At 37.3% G+C, this 24,710-nt stretch overlaps 1 long non-coding RNA gene across 3 annotated transcripts in view; it reads left to right on the top strand.

Annotated features, from left to right (window-relative positions):
- The first annotated feature begins 1,446 nt into the window (after positions 1 to 1,446).
- LOC122077748 overlaps positions 1,447 to 24,710 on the top strand; it is a 28,351-nt gene continuing 5,087 nt past the window's right edge. For 2 of the 3 annotated variants that reach the window (XR_006139948.1, XR_006139949.1), the window contains exons 1-2: positions 1,447 to 1,930; positions 2,377 to 2,427. This is a non-coding gene — a long non-coding RNA (uncharacterized LOC122077748). The remainder of the gene's footprint in view (positions 1,931 to 2,376; positions 2,428 to 24,710) is intronic. The other variant, XR_006139950.1, reaches the window with a different exon arrangement.

Raw genomic sequence — 24,710 nt, 5'->3', positions numbered from 1 at the left:
TGTTTGTAGTGGTGGGAAACTGGGGATAAAGATATGGGCTTTCAGGAATCTTGGGTAGTGGGTAATGTGGAACTTTAGTGGGTACTGTGCAACTGGAATCTTACTTCTCCATAGAGTATTTAATTTTACCGTTCACTCCAGTGTCTATTACTCTTTCAAGAATCCTGAGTAATCGGTAATGTGGAACTGAAATCTTACTTCTCCGAGACTATTTAATTTTATTGACCACTCAGTCTCTATTACTCTGCTTATCCCACCAAGGAAGAAGAGAGAGAAAGAAAGAGTATTTAATTTTACTGATCATGCAAAATCTATTACTCTATTAATCCCATCAAGGAAGAAGATAGAAAAGAAAAGGAGAGGGAGAGTTTTGAATCTGTTCTTGGGCCTTGGGACAAAGGATTAAATATATAAATAAGAGAAGATCCGTAAATTGTAATGTGGGAACAAACGTGAAGTGGATGAAGAAGAGTTGAAGGAAGGAAGGAGAGATGCACTTCAAGTCAAATATCTTGGACAGGTTTTTAAAGACTTTACAGCAATGGAAAACCCATTAAAATGAAAAGTGAGTTCTTAAGCAATAGTGGGATTAGTATATTTTTACCAAAAAAAAGAATAGAATATGATAAAAAGTCACAATCTTATGTTAATGTTGGTTAGTTTAATCCTTTGCACTAAATAATTTGTCTTCACATTCTTAAATCTCCTTCAAACTGAACTGACTTTCTTTTTCATTGGAATTCTGTGAAAGAGACAACTCATGTGGGTGTTTTCTGTTTACTATATGAACCATTTTTTTACTTTTTTCAATCTTATTTCTATTTTTATTTCAAAAAAGCATTATCTAGGGCGGTCAGGCCGAGTTTCTTAAAATCATATCCCAATCTTGAATCCTATTAGTTGGGTCTAAGTCCACCCTAAATTCAAGACCTAAAAACTTCAATCCAGGCACAACCCTATAAGGCTCAATCCAACCCATATCCAGGTTAGGATGTTCCTGACTATAGTTTACCATCTAGGGCTGAGTATATCTTAACTTTGCCCTATAAAATATGAAATAACTAATAATTCATTTGACTTTGCAACTAAATCCCTTATAATTAAAAATAAAAATAAAAATTAAACTTAACTTCATTGGATAAGAAATTTAAGTAGTTTACATAACCATGGTGGATAATGATTATCAAACTTAAAAAAATTGACCATCTCAAAGCAAAAAATCAAGATCGGGTTCAAGACAGGCTTGGACAGATCGCAGACATCAACCTTTACCCACCTTGACCTTGACTTGGGGCAAAAAATTTTCACAGGCCTAGCCCTATACGGATTATGGACTTAGGACTTAGGGCAGGCCAAGGGTGGGTTCGGGCGCTGGGTCTTACTTGCACCTATTTTGCCTTTTCTGTTTCTCAAATGTACCATCTTTACTGAAAGTTCCGTTGGAGAGTTTCACAACGGTCATATTTTTCTCTCTCCTCCGTGTTCATGTCTTTTCCTCCATCTCTCTAAGTTCCCATCTCTGTTTCTCTCTTCCAATGGACGAATGGCAGAAGATGGATGGAGAGTATCAAGACTCACATAGTCTCCTAATAAACCCTTCTCGCCTTTCTCTCTGTTGTTCCACTTGTCGAACCAGAAGGGCAATAATCTCTCTCCCTACTCGCTTTCTTTCCTCATTTTCCATTTTTTAGGGTTAAAAATAAGATTGACATTTCCAAGGTGGACGACGGGGAAGTCCTGTATTCGAGTCTCTCAGCCATGTCTCTGAAACATGAAAAAACTCTAACACAAGCTCCGGCGAAGACCGCAGCTGTGATCGAGAAGAGACCACTTTACAGGAGGTCATAGGTCCAACACAGAACCCCTTCAGACTATGATTCACTGCAAATCCGGCGCATCTGGCTTTGGCTCCCGCGATTGAAGCCTGAAGGTGATTTTCCGAATCCTTCTCTACAAGGTCTCGCTCTCTTCGCTCTGATTTTCATTTGTATTTGAAATTATTGGAATGGCTCTCTTCAACAACCCAAAAGCTGTTGTTTCTGTATAGAGACTTTTCTGTTCTATGGGGAAAGGTCTTTTATGGCAGTAGGTGAATGTGTTCATCTGGAGGCAAATATTTAGGGTGTTGGAAAAGGACCAATCGTGAAACTCTATACACTCTATAGACGGGACCTCAACTGGAAAGCCCAAATGCAGAATTTGGCTCACTATGTCTTCTAAATACTCTTTTCTCTGTTGCTATCTCTATACTCCATCCCGTTGCCTTCAATTTCTCCTGTGCTTTTGCTCTTTGAAACAAATGTTTTGCCTAGTTTTGATGAGGGTACGGTACGGGGAAACAGCTAATTTTCTCTCTTTGTTCGTATCTTATTGCAGCAGGGGTGGGGGATGGTAAAGAGGATTCAGCAGTTGGCATTCATAACTCAGGTAACTTGTAATGCTCATGATATCAAATCGTTCCTCTTGTCAACAAGGAGGGATTTTCTTGTCCGCAACAATGACAAACAAGTTTTGCTCTTTCCTTTTCCATTTTCTTTTTCCTCATGTTTTTCTGATTTCTTACTCCATCATTCGCCCAAGGACAAAAAATACTTAGAGAATGTCACCTTGCTCATCTTCTATAGTTTTAGATTCCGTTTGTGACTGTCTTCTGTCTGTATGTGAGTGTGACGAACCAAATGGTGATGGACTGGTGAGGATATCTTCATTTATATATCTCTCAATCATCCGCAAGCAACAAATTGGTAATTGGTATGATTGTAAACGGGGATCTATTTGGTTGAGTCGATATAGCATAACACCTTTGGAAACAACAATTCTTGTGCTTTCAGAGAAAAAAAGAGCAACCTAGTGCACCAGTATTCTGCTACTGCAGGGTTTGGGGGGCAAATGTATGCAGCCTTAACCCCCTGTTCTGAAGGAGAAGCTGTTTCCAAGTTTCGAACTTGTAACCGTTGTGCCACATACTCGCCCACTAATTCTTATGGTTTCAGTTCTGAAATTATTAAACAATAGTTAGAGATGCTCAAGAATTGACTGCTATATATTGTTTCACCCCTTTTATCTTTCACTTGTTCCACCACTCTGACAATCCGCCTAAGTAATCTAAAGGAGTGATGAGAAGGAGGGGGGGGGGGGGGGGAGAGGATCAAAATATGCAACCTTATGCTTATAGATCTATAGACAGCTGAGACAAATTTTTTTTGGGTGAAAGTAGACAATTGAGACAATCAAAACTTGTGTCAATTTGGGACCAGAACCAGTAACTGTCTTGGAACCGTCCAGCTGAGACAATGGTGTTGGGTTTTGATTTTGGTACTGAATAATAAATTGGACATGATGGTTCTGAGAATAGATTCCTCATGGTACGAGCAATAAAATACCAGATAGGTACCGGATCGAACCGAAACCACTAGTTCTGTTTCAAAGGGTATAATTCATGTTCATGTGTTTTAGTTTTATGGCTAAAGTTTGATTTATCTGGTTGGTCTTTCTCTTGTGGAGGTTTCGGCTAATGGACCTTTAGTTCTGTTACCATAAACTTGTTTGGTGATGACATTGAATCTATATTGGGTGCTATTTATTTGGTAATCTGTAATTCTTAGTTGTTATTTTTAAAAGTTAACATGTGTGATCTTAGAGAGTTTGAAGAATAAAACTGTGAAATTTATCATGGTTTTGCATTCTAATTTGCTTTCTAAAGTAAGGGGACTGTAGAAACGCAACCCTAAAACGATGCAGAAGATAATGGAAAAACAAAACAAACAATGCATACGGATTTTACGAGGTTCAGCAAGGTTGCCTACATCCCTGGTGAGATGAGATCCTGTTTCACTATCAATGGAGAATAGGGTTACAGCGCTCGTCCTCACACCTCTCAGTATTGCTTGCATTTCAGAGAAAGAAACCCTCGCTACAAATATATAGCGAAAAAACCCTAATCCGGAAAGTACACAATTGCCCTCAAATAAAAAATTCGAGTGGGACCGCCATCCTGCCTGTCTAGGTGCTGCACCAGTACTCCTTGGATTAAACTGCAACGGAATACAAGACATCATACACCAACAGGGACACCTTATAATGCAGGAGTAGATTATAAGTAACTAACTACGCAATTTATAACCCCAAACAATACAAATAGGAGCAAGAAACAAAGAAATAATACCATCAAATAAAACCCCAAAGATACAATACCCATATAGGAGCAAAATCAGCCCAAAACCCAACCCGATAGGAGAGAGAAAGACCTTCTATAGAGCTAGAGAGAGAAAGGTGCGGCCAGGTCTATGAGAGTCTGATTGAGCTGCACTTTTGGGTGTAGATAGTCCCTAAGGAGGGTACAAAAACCCCCAAATATGAAGGGCTTCTGACGGTTGATTATGGAGTAATGCGCTTTCTTGATTTTTAGACCTAAGAGAGAGAATGTGAAGAATTCTGCAGGAACAACAACTTGTCTTCTTCAGATAACCTTCAAGAGAGGATCAATTGATCTTCTTCGAGTATAGAACCAGTCCCCCAAAGGATCTGCAAATCAGATCTCAAACTTGGGTAGCAATGAGGGTCAATTGGCTTTAAGAACAAGAACTCTTTGGCTGGTTGATTATGATTTTGTATGCTTTAACAGGTTTGAACTTCTAATAACAATAAACCGAAAATAAAAATAGAAAAAGAAGAATCGATGGAGGGTTGAGAAGGTTAAAAGAGAATAAAGGAATGGGCATCTCACCCCTCAAAGGTTTAGGCATCTCACCTCTCAATAACAATTTTTTTAGCTAAAGAGTAATCACTCAATAATTCATTCATTCAAATCTCGAATTATAAGTACATAGGCTCCTCTATTTATAGAGAGCAAAATAGCAATCAAACTATTACTAGGAGCTAGTTTCCCAATAGGACTAGACACTCTTACTACAACTAGGAATTCAAAATAGGACTAGGACTTGACTTTATGACTCCAATACGGAGTAGGAATAACTAACTAATAGTCCATATAGGACTTTACAATTGACAAATGGCCTAATGGGCTTTTATTGAATTAAATAACTAACTAAACTAATAAATTAAATCCCATTTTTCTACTTTCTACCCATATTTTAGGCCCATTAAAGTGGCAAATTACAAAGAAAACCCATGAGATCAAAGGGCCAACACATATATAATACAACCCAAGGCTTATTTCCAATAAAAAAACCCCAAGTGACTTATCTACATCAACTCGCCCTCTCTTAGAAAAAATTCATCATCGAATTTTGTAATGTGACTCTAGTTTAAAGTATCTCCGATACGATACGATACCCCTCCGATACGTATCTTAAATTTAATCGACCGGTACGATACACAACGATACGATATATAGAATTTTTAAAACCCTTTCGTATCGATATGTATCCACCGATACACCACCGATACGTACCTATAATATATAGAAAAAATAAAATCGAGTGAAATGTATGTTTCGGTATGTATCGACCGATACATACCGATATGGTACGATATGTACCAATACAGTGCGCTATGGTCATATAATGACCAAGTTGGGTCATTTTTCAGAAAAACACGATTTTTTGAAGGGTTTTTCTCCAAAGTTGCTGTCAGCCATATTTCTCTATAATTAAAGTGAAAATCAAGGTTGGGAACAAGGATTTTATATTTATGGGACAATTGCAAATCTTGAATTCTTAGTACGATACCCTCAATTTAGTGTTTATGCATAATACATGTTATCAATAGTTTTTTTTAACAAATTTTTTATGCAAACGTGTATAAAAAAGTGTTTTCTATCCATTTATGTGCGTATCTTTACCGTATCTTAGCGTATCTCTGATACGATACCCTCCGATACGTATCTTAATTTTAGCCGACCGATATGACGACCGATACAGATACTTTAATCCTTGAGTGTGAGGGTGATTATATCATGGTGCACGTCCCTCTTCAAGCAGTAGAAAAATTCAGGTAGCTCTTTGATGATAAAGCTGTAGTCTAGAATGTGAGGTGCTCGATCTTCAAGATACTTTAATGGGGTGACAAACTCCACATGCTCAACTTCAACATCTTCAGATGTATCCATAGGTTCATCTACATATATCCCTGTGATCTTTTCTAACTTCAATGCAATATAAAGCTCTTTTGGTTCATCTACCTGGTGGTTCCTAATCGGTTCAATTGATGGTTCAAACACAATTTCATTCTTAAACTCCTTAGGATCTTCCTCTTAACTGTTCACAATCGTCACAGTTGTTATATTGTCAAGTTCCCTAGTCTCAACCTCATTGTCCATTGTGGCAATCTTGTTGCTTTCGACTTCTCCCATATGAGTCTCGTTGATGGGAACATCAATGACTAGTTCTTCCTTAACAATAGGAATGGCTGAAAAAATTTTAACGCTAACCTCAACTTTTGACTCTAGTTCATTGGTCAGAGGTGTCTTCTCTTGTTGCTCCTTCGCAATAGAGGCCGATGATTCCTTCATGCTATTGTCAAGTATGTGGGTGGCTTTTGGACATCTGGTGGAAGGAAGTACATGTTTCATTCATGACTGCCAACTCATACTGCATCTCGTCCCACGTTCTAGGTTTATATTCTTGAGCTTGAAGTTGCCTTTCACGGACTCTATTGCATTCAAACACAATCACTCATCTGGGAACATATATATTGGCGTTTTTGTGTCTCTGTTAAGTTATAGTTGTCAATATACATGTCCAATTCACGCATCCATTCAAGGAATTCCCCATAAAAATAACGTGGCTGATCATTAGATTGGGCAGCAATAGATGTATTCTAATGGGAATCCTATGGAAGGAAGAGTCTTCTTTGGAAATATACAGGGAGGTGTTGTGTCACTAACTCATACTTCATCTTTTCCCAAGTCCTAGGCTCATGTCCTCGAACTCGGAGTCTCTTTTCATAGACTCTCCACCAATCTCTAGCACGACCAATCAATCGAAAGTAAACAACTTGAAGCTTTTGTGTCTCTGTCAAGTTATAGTAGTCAAAATATTCCTCCAGAGAATCTAACCAATCAAGGATGTAGAATGTATCTCTTTGTCCAGCGAAGTAACGAACTGATGGAACCATCTTCGGTTAGGCACTGATAGATTGTTTGGAGCTTTCTTCAACCGTAGCTCTGATACCACTTAATGTAGGAGTAGGTTACAAGTAACTAACTTCGCAATTTATAACCCCAAACAATACAAATAGGAGCAAGAAACAAAGAAATAATACCATCAAATAAAACCCCAAAGATACAATACCCATATAGGAGCAAAATCAGCCCAAAACCCAACCCGGTAGGAGAGAGAAAGACCTATAGAGCTAGAGAGAGAAAGGTGCGGTCAGGTCTATGAGAGTCTGATTGAGCTGCACTTTTGGGTGTAGATAGTCCCTAAGGAGGGTACAAAAACCCCCAAATATGAAGGGCTTCTGACGGTTGGTTATGGAGTAATGCGCTTTCTTGATTTTTAGACCTAAGAGAGAGAATGTGAAGAATTCTGCAGGAACAACAACTTGTCTTCTTCAGATAACCTTCAAGAGAGGATCAATTTATCTTCTTCGAGTATAGAACCAGTCCCCCAAAGGATTTGCAGATCAGATCTCAAACTTGGGCAGCAATGAGGGTCGATTGGCTTCAAGAACAAGAACTCTTTGGCTGGCTGATTTTGATTTTTTATGCTTTAACAGGTCTGAACTTCTAATAATAATAAACAGAAAATAAAAATAGAAAAAGAAGAATTGATGGAGGGTTGAGAAGGGTGAAAGGGAATAAAGGAATGGGTATATCACCCCTCAGGTTTTGGGTATCACACCCCTCAAAGGTTTAGGCATCTCACCTCTCAATAACAATTTTTTTAGCCAAAGAGTAATCACTCAATAATTCATTTATTCAAATCTTGAATTATAAGTACATAGGCTCCCCTATTTATAGAGGGCAAAATAGCAATCAAACTAATACTAGGAGCTAGTTTCCCAATAGGACTAGACACTCCTACTACAATTAGGAATTCAAAATTGAACTAGGACTTGACTTTATGACTCCAACATGGAGTAGGACTAACTAACTAATAGTCCATATAGGACTTTACAACTGACCAATGGCCTAATGGGCATTTATTGAATTAAATATCAACCAACTAAACTAAAGAATTAAATCCCGTTTTTCTACCTTCTACCCATATTTTAAGCCCATTAAAGTGGTCAATTTCAAAGAAAACCCATGGGATCAAAGGGCCAACACATATATAACACAACCCAAGGCTTATTTGCAATAAAATAAGCCCAAGTGACTTATCTACATCACCTTAGGTGTCATGAGAATGCAAAGATCAACAATAATAATGAAACCATCTTGTTTGGAACCAATGAACCATTGAAGTTCTTCTCCCTTTCTAATAGTGCCTATAATTGATTAGGAACAAGTACCATCCCGTCCCATTAATAATTGGGACTATGTTAACTAAATGGGACAATTTTGGGATTGGCACCTTTGGTACTGGTAAAGACCCATTTCGAATATTGAGAATTGATACCATCTCGTCCCATTAATAATTGGGACTGGGACTTAGGTTTGGTCCCGTTAACTAAATGGGACTGTTTTGGGATTAACACCAAACAATAAAGATCCATCTCGAATATCGAAAAGTGTCTTGATTGAGACCCTTACCTGAATTGGATGTAAATTTCATCACATACTAGGTTGCCGTTCCGGAACATTTGGTGTATGTTTTTAACACATTCAATGCTGCCCTCGGGAAAGAGCACCATTGCAAGGCTGCAACTCATCAAATAGGGTTTTAATGTCCTTTTCAATGTCTTCACTTGACAGATCAATCCGATGGTCTCCCCTTTCTAGATTGTGTTGGATTGTAGGATTGGCCATTTGTTGATCCATTCCTGATTAATCTCAAGCATATCGGGACCCAAGTTTTGAGTTTGTGGTTGATTAATTGTGAATCCTTTCCTAGTCCTAGGGGTCTTACCTTATTATTTGTAATTGTTAGATTAAATCTTGTCTTCTGGTTCTCTGTAATCTATCTTGGAGGAAGAATTCAATAACCATTCTATCTAAAATCTAATTGGCACTTGTAGACACTAGCAGCAAGTGAGACTGGCTCGCGGCTGCCCCAAGTGAAGTGCGTTTGGGTCAAGGATCAAGCCAAGGATCAACACAATGCGTTGCTATTTGCATTCATTTTTTTAACTTGCTAAAGTTAGGAAAACCACATTAGGGATTGGAGCTGGCTGGGCGGCGAAATTTTGTGTGTGGCCTCACTTGCTGCTAGTGTCTTGAGCTGAGAAAATGACCACTCCATCAAACCCTAGATCTGTGGGCCCTGTCTATTTTGGGCAGAAATATGATTGTGTTCTCAGCTAAACTTGTGTTTGATCTTCGCATCATTGGACAATACATTTGAAAATTTTTCAATCGGTATTTGAAAATTTTTCAATCGGTATTCGGTCATCAGATTGTGTAATAAGGGTACTTTAGGAACAAGTTTGTTATATTCTTGTCTCTTATTGTATTTACTATTTTTCCCTTTTACCTCCCTAGGGAGGTGTATACAAGTTGGACATGCATGATATCTATTCTTGAGGGGGAGTGTTAGAGTTTGTGTAATAAGGGTACTTTAGGAACAAGTTTGTTATATTCTTGTCTCTTATTGTATTTCCTATTTTTCCCTTTTACCTCCCTTGGGGGGTGTATGTAATTCCTTTAATATTGTTAGTGAAGTAATATATATGTGGTGGAGAATGTTTTCTCTATACACAAACATTCCACCATTATCTTCTCTTCTTCTCTAACCTTCCACTCTCTTGTTCCCTCACTTTCTCTCCATCCTTATATTCTAACTCAAATATCTTGAAATCAGCCTCGGAAGTAACACGTGCATCGATAAATCCCAGCCCCACAAGGGGGGGATTAGGAAAAGGAATCATGTCAACCCCTCATTGAGAGCCCTAGGACGCACGGCGTAGGTGCTCCTTGGAGTATGATACTCCTAATGGAGGATCAGAGAATTCCTGTAAATAAGTATTCTCTTTCCTTTTTCAAATCACACCTCCTATCCCTCGAAGCTTTATAATTTTCAAGCTATGTTCTCTCTCCTTTTTAAATCACACCCCCTCGCCATTTGACCTCATGATTCAATTTATAATTATTTCAAGATGTTTTACTGGTTATTTGGATCATTTTTAATTGATTCTCTATGAGTTTTACCTCTAAGTCTTCGACGTAGGACCCTTTCCCTTGTTTTATCTGTTTTCTCTTACCTAGTATATGTTTAGACAAAGGATATATGTCTTTTATCTTATGCATGAATTCATGTATATTATTTTGATCTTTTATGCTGATTATGCCTCTGATATCCATGATCATCGAGTCTACCATGTGTGTTTGACTTTATTCTTATGTTGAGATACTTTAATGTGCTTGTATGCCATGTTTGTGTGCTTAATGGCAATTCTGTAATTTTCCAACATATGTTAATCCTAGTCTAGGGTTAATATCTTGTTAGTTCCTCCAAGATTTTTGCCATTATGCTTTACATTCTGTATATTGACCATGTAACACAACTGGATAGAGGTATGTCATCTCTTCCCCAATCTAGGCGACGACTCTTAATCAACCTTTTTCAACTCTTTTGAGAGGGTCTGAAAACTGGCCGTGGACCTCACACCTGTTGACACAAACAAAGGAACCCAAGAAACCCTAAAGTTGTGAACTTTTGGGAATTGCCTCCTCCCTCACAAGCAAATTCTTTTGCCTGCTACTTCGCTTAAAAGAACACTAGCAGGTGATTTCCTCATTATGATCTCTCTACTGTCTAAAATAGTATCTAACTTTTTTTTCTTCTACAAAACTCATTGTTAGAGGAATAGTGTTTCTGTAACTTCTAACTCCCTCGTTTTTGCTCGGTTGGAGAAAAATCATTCATCTGCAAATCTCCCACCTCTCTCTCTGACGCGCTCGCGTGTGCGCGCACACACACTTATGCTAATCTTGTTTTTTGCAAATCTCTTACTAGAGGAAAAACTGTTTGTATGCAACTTCTAATGATGTAGGGCTGATAGGACAGGCAATGATAGGATAGGTAAAATCCAAAAAAGATCTAATTGGGGACTAGCACATGGTAGACATAGAGATTATACATGGAATTTAAAAGTAACAATGATCAATATAGACCAAGGTGAAAGCAATCAACCTAACAAGATAACAATTAGTGAAATATGGGTGTAGGGAAACATGGGCAGCATAATGTCAAATTAATGCATGAACTTTTACTATAATCTTAATTTCCCAACTAACATGTGAAATAGTAAAATAGCCAATGTAAAGGAACTCAAAGAAGGTCGAAATAACATAAATAGAAAACACCATCATAATTGGAAACTGTGGGGTTGGGATACATCATACAAGGCAGCAACTAGGTTAGAAAAAGAAAGATGTAAGAAAGGATTCAACATATGTTAACAACTATGAAGAAGAAGGAGAAAATAGAAGAAAGAAACAGTCTTTTACCACATATACTACGAAGAAGATAGAAGATAAGAGAGAGAGAAAGTCATTATTAGCCTTTTAAAGACCAAAAAGTAAAAACTAAAAAAAGACCGGGGGGAATCTCCTCTCAAATGTAGACACTAAGGCTCAGTATGACAACATTTCTGTTTTAAAACTTGATTTTGGGTCCGACACGCTTTTTGTATTTATGTGATTTTGTAGTGATTCTGCGTCTTAAATGTTGTTTGGAACACTGAAAAAAAAAATGTTTTCATAACCTGGAAGAAATAGAAACCTATATGGTTCACACTTAGCAGAATTGTTTATGTTAGAAACCATTATTTACGTAAAATACCATCCACACCATGAGTGCCAAAGTTGTGATTTTTTAATTAAAAAAATGATAGTCAAGGATTGTTAGATTGGATTCCAACTATATGGATTATTATATCAAACACCAACATTAAAGACCATTTAAAATTTTTAGATACTACTACATCCATGAGTTTGAATTTGTCCAAATAGTTATGGCACCCATTTTTACACAAGTATCTAGAGTTGATTTATAAGACATGAACAAAAATAATCGATATGATCAGCTTCCATGTCAACATAAAAGTTGTGACATCAAAAACGAAACGCTTCATCATATTTCCTTGCAGGGGATTTATACAATTGCTATTCTTGAAGCCATTATCATGGATGCGCTCATCAATATCCTCATCGGGATGGTGGTGTCTACCCACATGAGATGTCCTACATGGGTTTCATTTGTAGGATATTTGAAAAATCATCGTCCTGGATTTCGTTATGTACGAGACACTTTCAACACCATCCGATTTTGCACATCAATCCTTCTCTTGCATCTCACTGTAAGATAATATACGAAAATATATGAAGTTTTGTAACAAAAATATACTAAAATAGGATTAATAATGAAAACATGAAATAGGAATAAGTTCAAGTATTTACATAATTCTTAAAAGTTCAAGTATGAAATTAAGGACATAAATTCGGTCAAACAACATAATTCTTAAAGCCAACATATCCAAGTACTTTAAAGTTTAAATCCAATCAAAGTTTGTAATCTTGTAATTTGAGTCATTCCTGCTTTAACAGCTAACATTCGTAATCTTTTTTCTAAGATCATCCATCTGTCTTCTTCTTTCCATTAGGCTTGTATCAACGTGAGCCGACGATATATAATCATGAATTTCCTCAGGGTTTGCCAATCTATCCAATCTTCACCAAATTCTGCAAAATTCTCATTTGCAATTTCTTCCTCCGAATAAAGTTGTGAAGCGCACAACAAGCTATGACGATATAGGTTTGAGTAGAAAACATAGCATTTTGCTAAGAGATGGAAAACTCTTTCTCAAAGATCCAAAGCTGCACTCTATGTCATTTCTAACAGAAGAGTGTTTATTATTAAATAGCTCTATTGCTGTCTTTGGTCATCTATTCTTGTAATCATTTAGATGATACCTTTGTCATTTGAATGGTGTCAATAACCTAGTTGTAGATGGATAACCATAATCAACCACGTAATATTTACCTAGAATATAACCTATTGTATTAACACAACCTGTAGAATAACTCATAATCAACTGTGGGTAAGATTTAGAATTTACCAGGTGGAGGATGGGGAAATTCAATTCTAGGATTTGACAAGGCTTTATTAAATACTCAATAATCATTGGCAGAACCCTCCCAACCATTGTACACAAATATAATTTCATGTTGTAGTCACATGCACACATAACATTTCAGGTGGTATCTCCTTTTCTTCCTCTGTACGGTATTTGTTTGGCTAGAGGTGCAGAAGCACTAACATTAGTGTCATCGATCGCACCAATACAGTCTTACTACCAATTAAGTGGATATTCATCAAATCAAACTCATATAACCATAAAACAACATATTGAAGCTAGGATAGAGCTTTGTTTTTTCCAGTATCTATTTAGGTCAACGATTGAAGTTAGGAGGTTTGATATTCTCTTTTCCTAGTAGTAGGAAAGCACGTAGCACGTTCCTAAAGAATTCACCTATAGTGTTGAGAGAACGCTGAAAATGTTTTGCTATGTCTCTATACCTGTCGTTGTAACCAACGATAGATATAAACATTGAGACTCTCTCTCTCGTAAATGACCCATCATCAAGGTGTAGCAATCATGTCACCAGCCTCCAGGTGAGTGGAGGCGGGGTGTGACAATCATCATCATCACTTTCTGGTTGAGTTATACTATATGTAGCACCTGATCTCGTCCTTCTAATATCGCCATCATCGAAGCTATCATCATCCTTTTGTATATTTGATGGTGCTTCTGTTTCATCATCAAGTTTTCTAAAATCTTCATTTATCTCTTGGATGATGTTCTCTATAAACGGATTAGGTGTGGTTTTTCATCGATCTTTAGATAATTTATCCATCACCAAAACCTTTTCAGCGTCCCCAATCCATCCCCTAACTGGATATTTATCGTCGAGTATGTAGATGATGTCAATTGGGTTAACATCAATATCATCCCCGGATTTCTCTAATTCTAAGTATTTCATCTTCAATTCCATGTTGTTGTGCATATACACTAGCTTCTCCAGCTTCTCATAACTTAGATGATTTCGAGGTTTTATGTGTATCAATCCGAACGTAATCCAGTTATGTTCGTAGCCACTTGAGGATGTCGTGCATGATAATATTTTCATTGCGATTGGCCTCAAGTTTGGAGCCCTCCACCCATAGTTGAGCCACCAATCAGTTGTATAAGGATAACTGCAACATTAAGAGTTTGAAATAAATTTGAAATACAAGGATAGCTCATTAAACCTAAATTACTAGGGCGTTATGTTCCTCTAGCACGGATAGTTAAATGATCAGCAAACTCACGAATGGCCTCCCATAAGTACTTCACCTATAAAGGTATTAAAATATCAATACGCCACTTAATGTATTAAATATTAATCAATATGTAAGATTAGTAGATTACTAACCTTTTCAACTGCATCTTTGGCCGCATCAATATTAGGAGCTAACTTGTATATATAATATCATTTAAAGATTGCATCAAATTACTCCTAAACCTTAAATTGTCTGTGTAGTGAAGATCCGGATTTAAATAATAGGCTGCAAATGGTTACGTCTTATTTATTGTTAACGATTGAGCATATTAAATTATTAATAAAGTCACTTATAAATTTAATTGAGAAATTTCTTTCTCGATGAAGGTTTTAAACCAACATTTTTTTTCATTTGTGATTTATAATCTTAAAAAATGTTTTGCATGATTTTGGGTACTCATCTTGTATCTTCTGTTTGACAATTTTCATAGAATACACTATATTTCCCATAGTTTGTGCCTTATCCTCATCAACTACTCTAAGTACCACAAAGAGTGGTAGTATAATCTTAGTAAGTCGGGATACCTTTTCCCCGAAACTTTGTTGAGGTGATTAGTTCTTGAACAGTTTTTTCAATTTCAGTGCTTGTATATCTACTAATGAACCACTTAGTATTGGTGAATGACTTAACCAGCCCTTCATTCCGGTTTTCAAGACCATCAAGTGCAATATAATTTGTTACAAATCGTGTTGTTACGGGCCTCACCAAGTCACCTTTCATGTACTTTCTCATCAATGTCAATACCTAATTGTAGATGAAGTAGGTGATCATTTTGGCATCAGAAACCACTTGTGCACTTTGTTCATTTCACCAATATCCTTGAACATCAAATCAATACAATGGGCTGCACAAGGTGTCCAATATGGGGTTGGATGCTTCACCATAAGTAAGACACCAGCTTTTTTGAAATTTACAGCATTATTAGTCACAATCTGGATAACATTATCTGACCCTATGTCCTGCATAACTTTATCCATTAATCTGAACGAATACATTGAATCCTTAATATCTAAGGATGCGTTGAAAGACTTATGGAAGATTGTTTTTCCATCACCAGCTTTTCAAGGTATTTGTTCAGATTAATGGATGAAGTTGTGCATGACATAGGGCCAGATAATGTTGTCCAGATTGTGACTGATAATGCCACAAATTTCAAAAAGGCTAATGTTTTATGGTGAAATATCCAACCCTATATTGGACACCTTGTGTAGCCCATTGTATTGATTTGATGTTCAAAGACATTGGTGAAATGAACAAAGTGCACAAAGTGATTTTTTATGCCAAGATGATCACCTACTTCATCTACAATTGGGTATTAGCATTGATGAGAAAGTACATGAAAGGTGACTTGATGAGGCCCACAACAACACGATTTACAACAAATTATATTGCACTTGGTAATCTTGAAAACCTATACTAAGTGGTTCATTAGTAGATATATTGAAATTGGAAAAACTGTTCAAGACCTAATCACCTCAACAAAGTTTCGGGAAAGGGTGTCCCGACTTACTAAGATTATGCTACCACTCTTTGTGGTACTTAGAGTAGTTAATGGGGATAAGGCGCAGACTATGGGAAATCTAATGCATTGTATGAAAATTATGAAACAGAAGATACAAGATGAGAACCCAAAATCATACAAAGCATTTTTTAAGATTATAAATCACTGATGGGAAAAAATATTAGTTTAAAACCTTTATCGGACAAGTAATTTAATATCTCAATCGTTAACAATAAATAAGACGTAACCATTTGCAGTCTATTATTTGAATCCGGATCTTCACTACACAAACAATTTAAGGTTTAGGAGTGATTTGATGCAATATTTGAATGATGTTATATAGTTAACATCTTTGATACGGCCAAAGATGCAGTTGAAAAGGTTAGTAATCTACTAATCTTACATATTGATTGATTAATATTTAATACATTAAGTGGCATATTAATATTTTAATACCTTTATAGGTGAAGTTCTTCCGGGAGGCCACTTATGGGTTTGCTGATCATTTAGCTATCCATGCTATAGGAACACGACACATTGGTAATTTAGGTTTCATGAGCTATCCTTGTATTTCAAACTCTTAATATTGCAGTTATCCTTATACAGCTGATTGGTGACTCAACTATGGGTGGAGCGCTCCAAACTTGAGGCCAATCGTAATGAAAATATTATCATGCACGGCATCCTCAAGTGACTGCAAACGTAACTAGAGTACGTTCGGATTGATACACACCAAATCTCAAAATCATCTGAGTTATGAGAAGTTGGAGAAACTAGTGTATGTGCACTACAACATGAAATTGAAGATGAAATACTTAGAAATGGAGAAATCAGGGGATGATATTGATGCCAACTCAATTGAAATCACCCATATACTCGAAGATGAATATTCATTTAGGGGATGGATTGAGGACACTAAAAAGGTTTTGGTGATGGATAAATTATCTGAATATCGATGAGAAACCACACATGGTCCATTTATAGAGAACATCATCCAAGAGATAGATTAAAATTTTAGAAAACTTGATGAAACAGAAGCACCATCAAATATATAAGAGGATGATGATAGCTCCGATGATGGCAATATCAGGAGGACGAGATCAGGTGCTACATATAGTGTAGCTCAACCAGAAAGTGATGATGATCAAACCAAGGATGGTGCCGATGATGGTGGTGGTGGTGATGGTGGTGGCCAACCGTATGTACTAGTACATTTCACAGAAGAGGGTGTGTTTACACATGTAACCCAAGATAGTAATCATAGTGCTCGCACTCAACCAAAGTTTTATAGTTGGAGGGGTATGCGTTCCCACAATCCAAGTGATAGTGATGCGTTAAGGAGTAGCATGGAGTCAATGAGCATTAGCTGGATCACGCTGGTGCCTCATGCCCTCATCCGGATATGGACACCATGTATCTTCATGTGCTTCTTCAAGCTATGGATATGGGACTTATGTAGGACCAACATTGGCCACTTCAGAACAATACAAAAGATTCTACCATAAATGGGAGCCCCACTACGATAGATATTTCGACTGGGGTAAATATTGTGCCCATGTTCGACAAGTGCATGACATTATCTTAGTTGCTCCTATTAAAAAAGGTCCTAGCTATGAATATGAACCACCACGACACTCTTCATGGCATTCATCACAGTGGCAATGGCAATGAGAACAGAAAACTGTAAGAAACCTCATTATTTTGAACATTTTGAACGTTTTGAACTCAATATACTTATTTATCAGTGCAGTATCCTCTGTTTTAGTGTTTATGCATTCTACATGTTATATATAGCTTTTTTTAACTATTGTTTAATGTGAAAGTGTTTAAAAATGTGTCCCTATCCATTTATATGCATATCTATGGCATATCTCTGATACGATACGATATCCTCCGATACGTATCTTAATTTTAGCCAACCGATACGTCAACTGATGCCGATACTTCAATCCTTAATCGTACCGATACTTAACAATATGTCGATATGATAAGATATCCCAAAAATTCCATGTAGTGTATCTGTATGTATCGTACCGCTAACGAACGATACGATACGTATCGGCCAATACGGTACGATACGTACCGATACTTAAAACCATGATCAAAACTTTTTTGTTGATATGGACCATGATCAAAACTTTTTTGTTGATATGGAACCTGGTCATATCGATTATTCTTGTTTATGTTTTGTTTCAACTCTAGTTCAACACCATGGTTGCCATAACTTTTTGGACAAATTCAAACTTATAGATGCAATAGTATCTAAAATGTTTAAATACTTTTTACTGTTGGTGTTTGATATAGTTATCCGTATAGTTGGAATCCAATATAACAACCCTTGACTATCCTTTTTTTAATTAAAAAATCACTACTTTGACAATCATGGTAGATGGCATTTTATGTAAATATTGGTTTCTAACAAATGTGATATGGTCATGTCCAAGACAAGCTTTGTGAGAACCGGTTGAGGTGGTATGGTCATGTCCAACAGAGATTTATGGATACCCCAATTAGGAAGAGCGATCAGTTTCAATTGGATAGAGCCAGAAGAGGTAAGGGCAGGCCCAAAATGACTATTGATGAACTGGTAAGAAGAGATATGCATATGGTAGGGCTAGATCGTAGTATGGCCACGAATAGAGTTTTGTGGAGGACAAGGACCCGAGTTGCCGACCCTTTATAGGGCATATTCCTGTGATGCTCTGACTTCTACGTTTTACCTACTTTGTACCTCACCTCACCCTACTTATGTTGTCTCTTTATAATCCTATTCCTCTCTCGGATCCATATAGCCGACCCCATTAAGTTGGGATAAGGTTATGATTATTGTTGTATTGGTTTCTAACAAAATTGATAAGGTTATGATTATTGTTGTATTGGTTTCTAACAAAATTGATTCTGTTAAGTGTGAACCATACAGGTTTCTATTTATTCTAGGTTACAAAAATGTTTTTTGTTTCAGCATTACCGTACAACATTTAAGACGCAGAATCACTCTAAAATCACAAAAATACAAAAAAAATGTGTTGGACCCAAAATCAAGTTTTTAAAACAAAAACGTGCCATACAGAGCCTAAGATTATAAGTACAACACCTATCTTTTTGGAACAATGAAAGTTCATGCATTAATTTAACATTATGCGGCCTATGTTTCCCTACCCTATATTTCCCTAATTGTTATCTTATTAGGTTGATTGCTTTCACCTTGGTCTATATTGATCATTGTTACTTTTGAATTCCATGTTTTCATGTATATGTTGCGGCTAGTCCCCAATCAGGTTTTCTTTGGAGTTTACCTAGCCTATCATTTCCTATCCTGGTCAGCCCTTGTAGTACCCTAGTTTCTAGGCAATCACATACATCATCCAACTACCTCGTGGGTGAATTTGTCCACAATTTCTGGAAAATTTTCCCGAACTCCCACCTCTCTATCACTCTAGCTCTCGCTGTTCTTAATTGATTGGAGATGCATAAGGTACCAAGTAAACCCTTGGGATGACGCATGGATTCCATTCATTCTCTCTCCTATTAGCATAGTCTCCTAATTTGGTGGAACCCATGCATCGACGATGTGCCAAGCAAGAAAAAAGCTGATCTACGACCACCCGTTGGGCGAAAGCAAGCCTTTGGTTTGCCCAAGCATTCAGAATGTGGAAAGAAAGAATGAAAGCAAGCTACTTGTTTCAAACACCGGATCAGGATTTCCAGATAGCCCCCACCCTATGGTGATTCGTCTATCATCCATGGTCAGCTCTTGCTTCCACTCTCATCAATGAGAAGCTCTTGTTTGGCATACTTGACAAATGGGAGGTGTAGCTGTAATAGCACCAGTTTTATATGTTTGTTGGCTTTACCCTTTTTCTAAAAGTATATGTGCATAGTTCAAGTTTTTTCCTGATTCACAGAGGAATATTTTGGTTGCTTTTATCGGATTGCTTACTACTAGGTTGGATTGGATGTCAACTTCTGGAGGCACCAGGACGTGCTAGCTCAATGTCATTCATTCTTTGCTAAAGAAATGGGGTTTTATCACTACTTTTCCTAGTCAATGGTTGGAACATTAGCTTCTTCAGTGATCTGCCTCATTGTAGGAGGAAGGAACCGAAGGGGCATACAAGAACCATTCTCATACGAGAATGTGATCCGGACTCAATAGATGGAGTCCAAACTACTCCTTAACTAAGACTATCCCACTGCCGTAATGACTTAAGGTCAAGAGATTCTCTTTCACTGTTGGTGAAGGGAATCCAAAAAGGAGAAAGTTTTCCTCTAACATAAGGTGAGGAGTAAATAATAACCCTAGATGGGTGTACTTTTTCTTCGCTCATGGTGGAGGAAAACTCCCTCATTTTTTTAAGGAAAATTTTTTTTTTCCCTTCACTCACCATGGTAAATTCATAAAATTATTCCCTTTGTTGATCATAGTCTAAATGCCTTTGGCATTGTTCCAAGAGTGGTCTTATCCAATCATCAAAGGTGTGATAGGTGAAGGAAAACTTTATCTATTTTTAAATCGTGAGTTTTATTTCACCCTCTCTTTTACCCATCACCTTTATAGCATTTAGATTGAACCTTAACAGATTAAGGGCATTTCAAGGACACTTCTCGCAACAATGAAAGTAGTAATGACCCTTGATTCTCCAAAAAACTTCACCATGGGTGACGAAAAACTCTTTTAATTGAAATTACCCAGGCCTTGTTTGTTTGTTGGGTTTTGATGGGGTAGGAACAAACAATGAGGACTTTCCCAAAAACATATAATAAGGGGTAGAAACTTATCAGAAGCCTTAGGCATGTTAAGTTTTCCCGTTGGGTCCTTGTTTCTTCTATCCCACTCTTTCAAAAGGTCCATAAAATTGGTCGGAGTTTTGCATTATTCATATGTGAAACATTGCAACAATTACTCTCTATCTCTATCCACTCCTTCTGATAACTAACACTCAATGGTCAAAAGCTCAACTACCTCATTGCAAAGGGTTGCCCAACACAATTTTCACCTGTTGCTTACTCTTTCTCAATCTTCATCAATAATAAAGATGCCAGGATATTATACAAAAGTTGCAGTGATTTTGAAGGTATATGATCTTGAGCATTCCACTTTCTCTCTCTTCACTTTGCTATCTCCTAACTTTGGAACATTCTCACCCAACCAAACAAGATGGGGTTGGGATGCTGCAGTGGTGAAAATTTACATGTAAGTTACACAAAGTGTGAGAAACTTACTCTTTTTCAATCTTCATCAATAATAAAGATGCCAGGATATGATATGAAAGTTGCAGCGATTTTGAAGGTATATGATCTTGAGCATTCCACTTTCTCTCTCTTCACTTTGCTATCTCCTAACTTTGGAACATTCTCACCCAACCAAACAAGATTGGTTGGGATGCTGCAATGGTTCTCCTTCCTTTTCCTTTCCCTATCACTTTACCCTATTACATATTTACATGTAAGTTACACAAAGTGTGAGAATCCATGTAGCATTTCATCCCATTTCGTTTGATTGGGTGGGAATGTTCTAAAGTTGGATTCTGATTTCTTCATTGTTGGTTGAGGAACGACCAAGAAACCTATACTCCACTCCATATGAGACGGGGAGATTCAATGGCAACTTTGAGCTCCGCAATTGTCATGTGCCCTCGCCATTGCCATCAAGGCCATTAGGAGAGGAGAATGGGGTCAAAAGAGGAGCAAATGGCGAAATCATCATTAGTGCCACAAAAGACGACCCTTTGTATTCCATATGAGATGGGGAAGGGAGGACATAGAGGAGAGGGTGTAAACAGAGAGAGAGAGTCCTCTGATTTGTGCGAGGGAGTCCCAATCAATTGAATTGGGGCTGCCTTCCTCTATTCAATATATAACCATTCAATCAGCTTATTACAAGCCTAATAGAACTAGAAACACCGAAACATAATAGGAAACTGACTAACTTAATCAGTCCTAGCTGAACTAGGACTCTCCTAGTCAGACTAACTAGGACCAACACCAAGGCAGGAGTCTGCACAATTCGCATGACTCCTCCTTCCTTCTCTTCTCACGATAGCCTTCCAATAGAGGGAACACAAGAGAAAAAGGGAGGACAAAGATGGAATAGGAGAAATATAGATAAATGGAGGACAAAGAGAAGTATCAGGAGAAAGAGAGAGAAAGGGAAAGAGAGTCGGAGAGGGGGTGTAGAGGGAAAGGGATAGGAATTTTCCGATGCTATCTTTTGTTCTTCCATTGGAGTAAACAAAAAATGCAACTAACCCACTTGAATAATGTAGAAGTTTGATCGATTTAGTTAAAGTAAATGCCCTTTATATTTGTTCAGCAGCCCTTTGTTTTGGGGGACACTATAGCTAATATTAAGGTGCCGGAGTGGCTTCTAGTGGTCCATCGCGCACTGGGGATATTGGGCAAGAGTACAGAGCAAGCCGTGAAGCAATTAAAGGAGATGAAGGACTGTTTGTGGATGGTCTTTGAGTCAAAATTCGAACTTGTTGATGCGGAAGGGGTAAGTCTATTGAACCAGACGAAACAAGCAATGAAACCAAAGACAAATAAAGCCTTTGAACTAATAAGACAAGTAAGCTTGGAGAGCTCTGACCAATGAAAAATTGTACTCGTGGGAGAGTGAACCTCAAGGAAAACTGAAGAGGAAGATGTGACAACATTCTTTAGTCCCCCTATACACATGCCATGTCGATCCCGATCTACATTTTAGTACGGCCCCTCTTCTTTTTCCCCACTTAGCCCTGCTTTGGTATCATCCTCCATACTGATATATATACCCTGAAACCAAAATGAGAGTGGAGTGCAAAAAAACACACATTTGATACAAATCTACAACGAAATCCTTATTAAGTGAGAGATCCCGCCCTCAATGAACCAAACATGCTATATTTTGCAAATTATTGGGAATGTTGTCATGTATTCATGTATTACCACACTATTCATTCCTACTCCACCAAAACTCTTCTATCCAAAAAGGTTGGATGGGTTAGAACTAAGGTTATAAAGTAAAGGGAGTCGGGGATTGTAATCGGCTTGAATTAGTCCGAAATTATCGATTCAAGGCCATTTTGGGCCGGAATTGGAATCTATCACAATAATAATAAAAATAAAAAATCCAAAAATTTCTGATTATTATTTTTTTTTTTAACCAAATCAACACATGATTTTTTTTTTTGTTTTATATCTTCATTTTCACGATTTTTTATTTTGCAAAAATCAAATATTAGCATTTCCCGTGGACTTGTTTCATTCTTCAAATTTTCTCAAAACATTACAAATTTGAAGTTGGTTCCTATATGAAAGTTGTAGATCTTTGTGATCTACACAACATATCAAAATTTCATAGTCAAATTCGAAATATCAGTCCTACCTTCACCTGAGACATGGTACTTACTTACATATGCATCAAAACTTTAATCAATAAATTAAAACTAGCAAGATTGTTAACCAAAAAAGAAACTGATATGATAAAAAAGTATTATATGCATTAGGGAGAGAGGGAGGGCACGCTGCTAGCTTTCCTGGAGTTACCAGCTCAACCAATGTGCGACTGGCATGGGAGGGGCATTTTTTGAAATAACCTAGAGGGGGGTGAATAGGTTATACTGGTGGATTTTTAAAATCTTTGGTTTAACGTTCCCAAGTGTGATTGCAAATAAGAAATTATGGAATATGTAAATTAATGCACAATCACACCACCGATATTTATAGTGGTTCGTCTCAATCCGAGTCTAGTCCACTCCCTACAAGTTCCATTTATACCACTAGCTCTTCCTGTTCAGTATAGTAGGTAGGGAGAAAAACCTTTGCAGAATCTTTTAAGGATGAGAGGATCTGTACAATCTCTTTCATAGGTAGAGAGGGACTTTACAACTCTTTTGAGGATAAGAGAATCCTACACATCACTTAAGTACAATCTAGACTGATGTGTACTTACAATTGTCCAATACTAGAGTTACCTAACTCTTGGACTAACACAAAAATAATAGTGGAATAATGAAATATAAGTATAAGTGTAGTGCACCTTTTAGTAGTCTTCAGTAGGCTTGCTAAAGTGATGGAAAAAGGTTGAAAAGACTTTGAGTAAATTCTTGAACCTCACTTGTGTAGAAAGTGTTGGCCAATAGCTCAAGGAAAGAAGTATAAAATATTTATCACTTCAAATGCTCTAGAAAAATGTCTCCAATGCTTGGTATTAATGGTTAATTAATTAATAGTATTAGTGGTATTTATAGGTGAGATTAGGGGACAAAATTAGGCAAGAAATCTCACTCAAATGGTCACTTTTTGTGTCTACTGGTCTACTGCCAAAAAGAGTCGTCGTGAAAAAACTAGCTGTTAGAGAGCCGTTGTGAATTCAGGCAAGCTAGCCGGTCTCAATCCAGTCTACCAGATACTTAGACCAGCAGGGTCCCAGTCGACCGCCATTTGGTTAGGTCACTCTCAGATTTTGACAAACATTGGTCCAAGTCGACTGGCTGGAAAACTGACCTTTTGTCAGTATATGGGCCATAACTTTATCCAACTTCGGATTGGCCTCATTCCAAGTGTGTTGGTTTTGTAACGAATCTCTACAACTTTGGTGAAGAACCCATCTTCTGATACCTATTTTAAGGTTGCCCAAAATGCCTCGAATGAGGCCATTGCTGTTTTCTCAGCAATTTCCTAAGACATGTTTTACCTAACATGTTTCTAGCCATCTTTAGGTCTTGGCACCTGGTCATATGTACTTCCTGAGGTCATTCTAAGATGCATGAGTGCAATGCATGAGATGTGAGCGCATTATAAAATAATAATAACACTTTTACATAGAAAGGACTTCA

The sequence above is a fragment of the Macadamia integrifolia genome, chromosome 5 (assembly GCF_013358625.1).
Source record: "Macadamia integrifolia cultivar HAES 741 chromosome 5, SCU_Mint_v3, whole genome shotgun sequence".
Classification (NCBI taxonomy): Eukaryota; Viridiplantae; Streptophyta; class Magnoliopsida; order Proteales; family Proteaceae; genus Macadamia; species Macadamia integrifolia.
The sequence above is the reverse complement of the archived record's forward strand: the minus strand, read 5'-3'. Positions and strand labels throughout refer to the sequence as shown.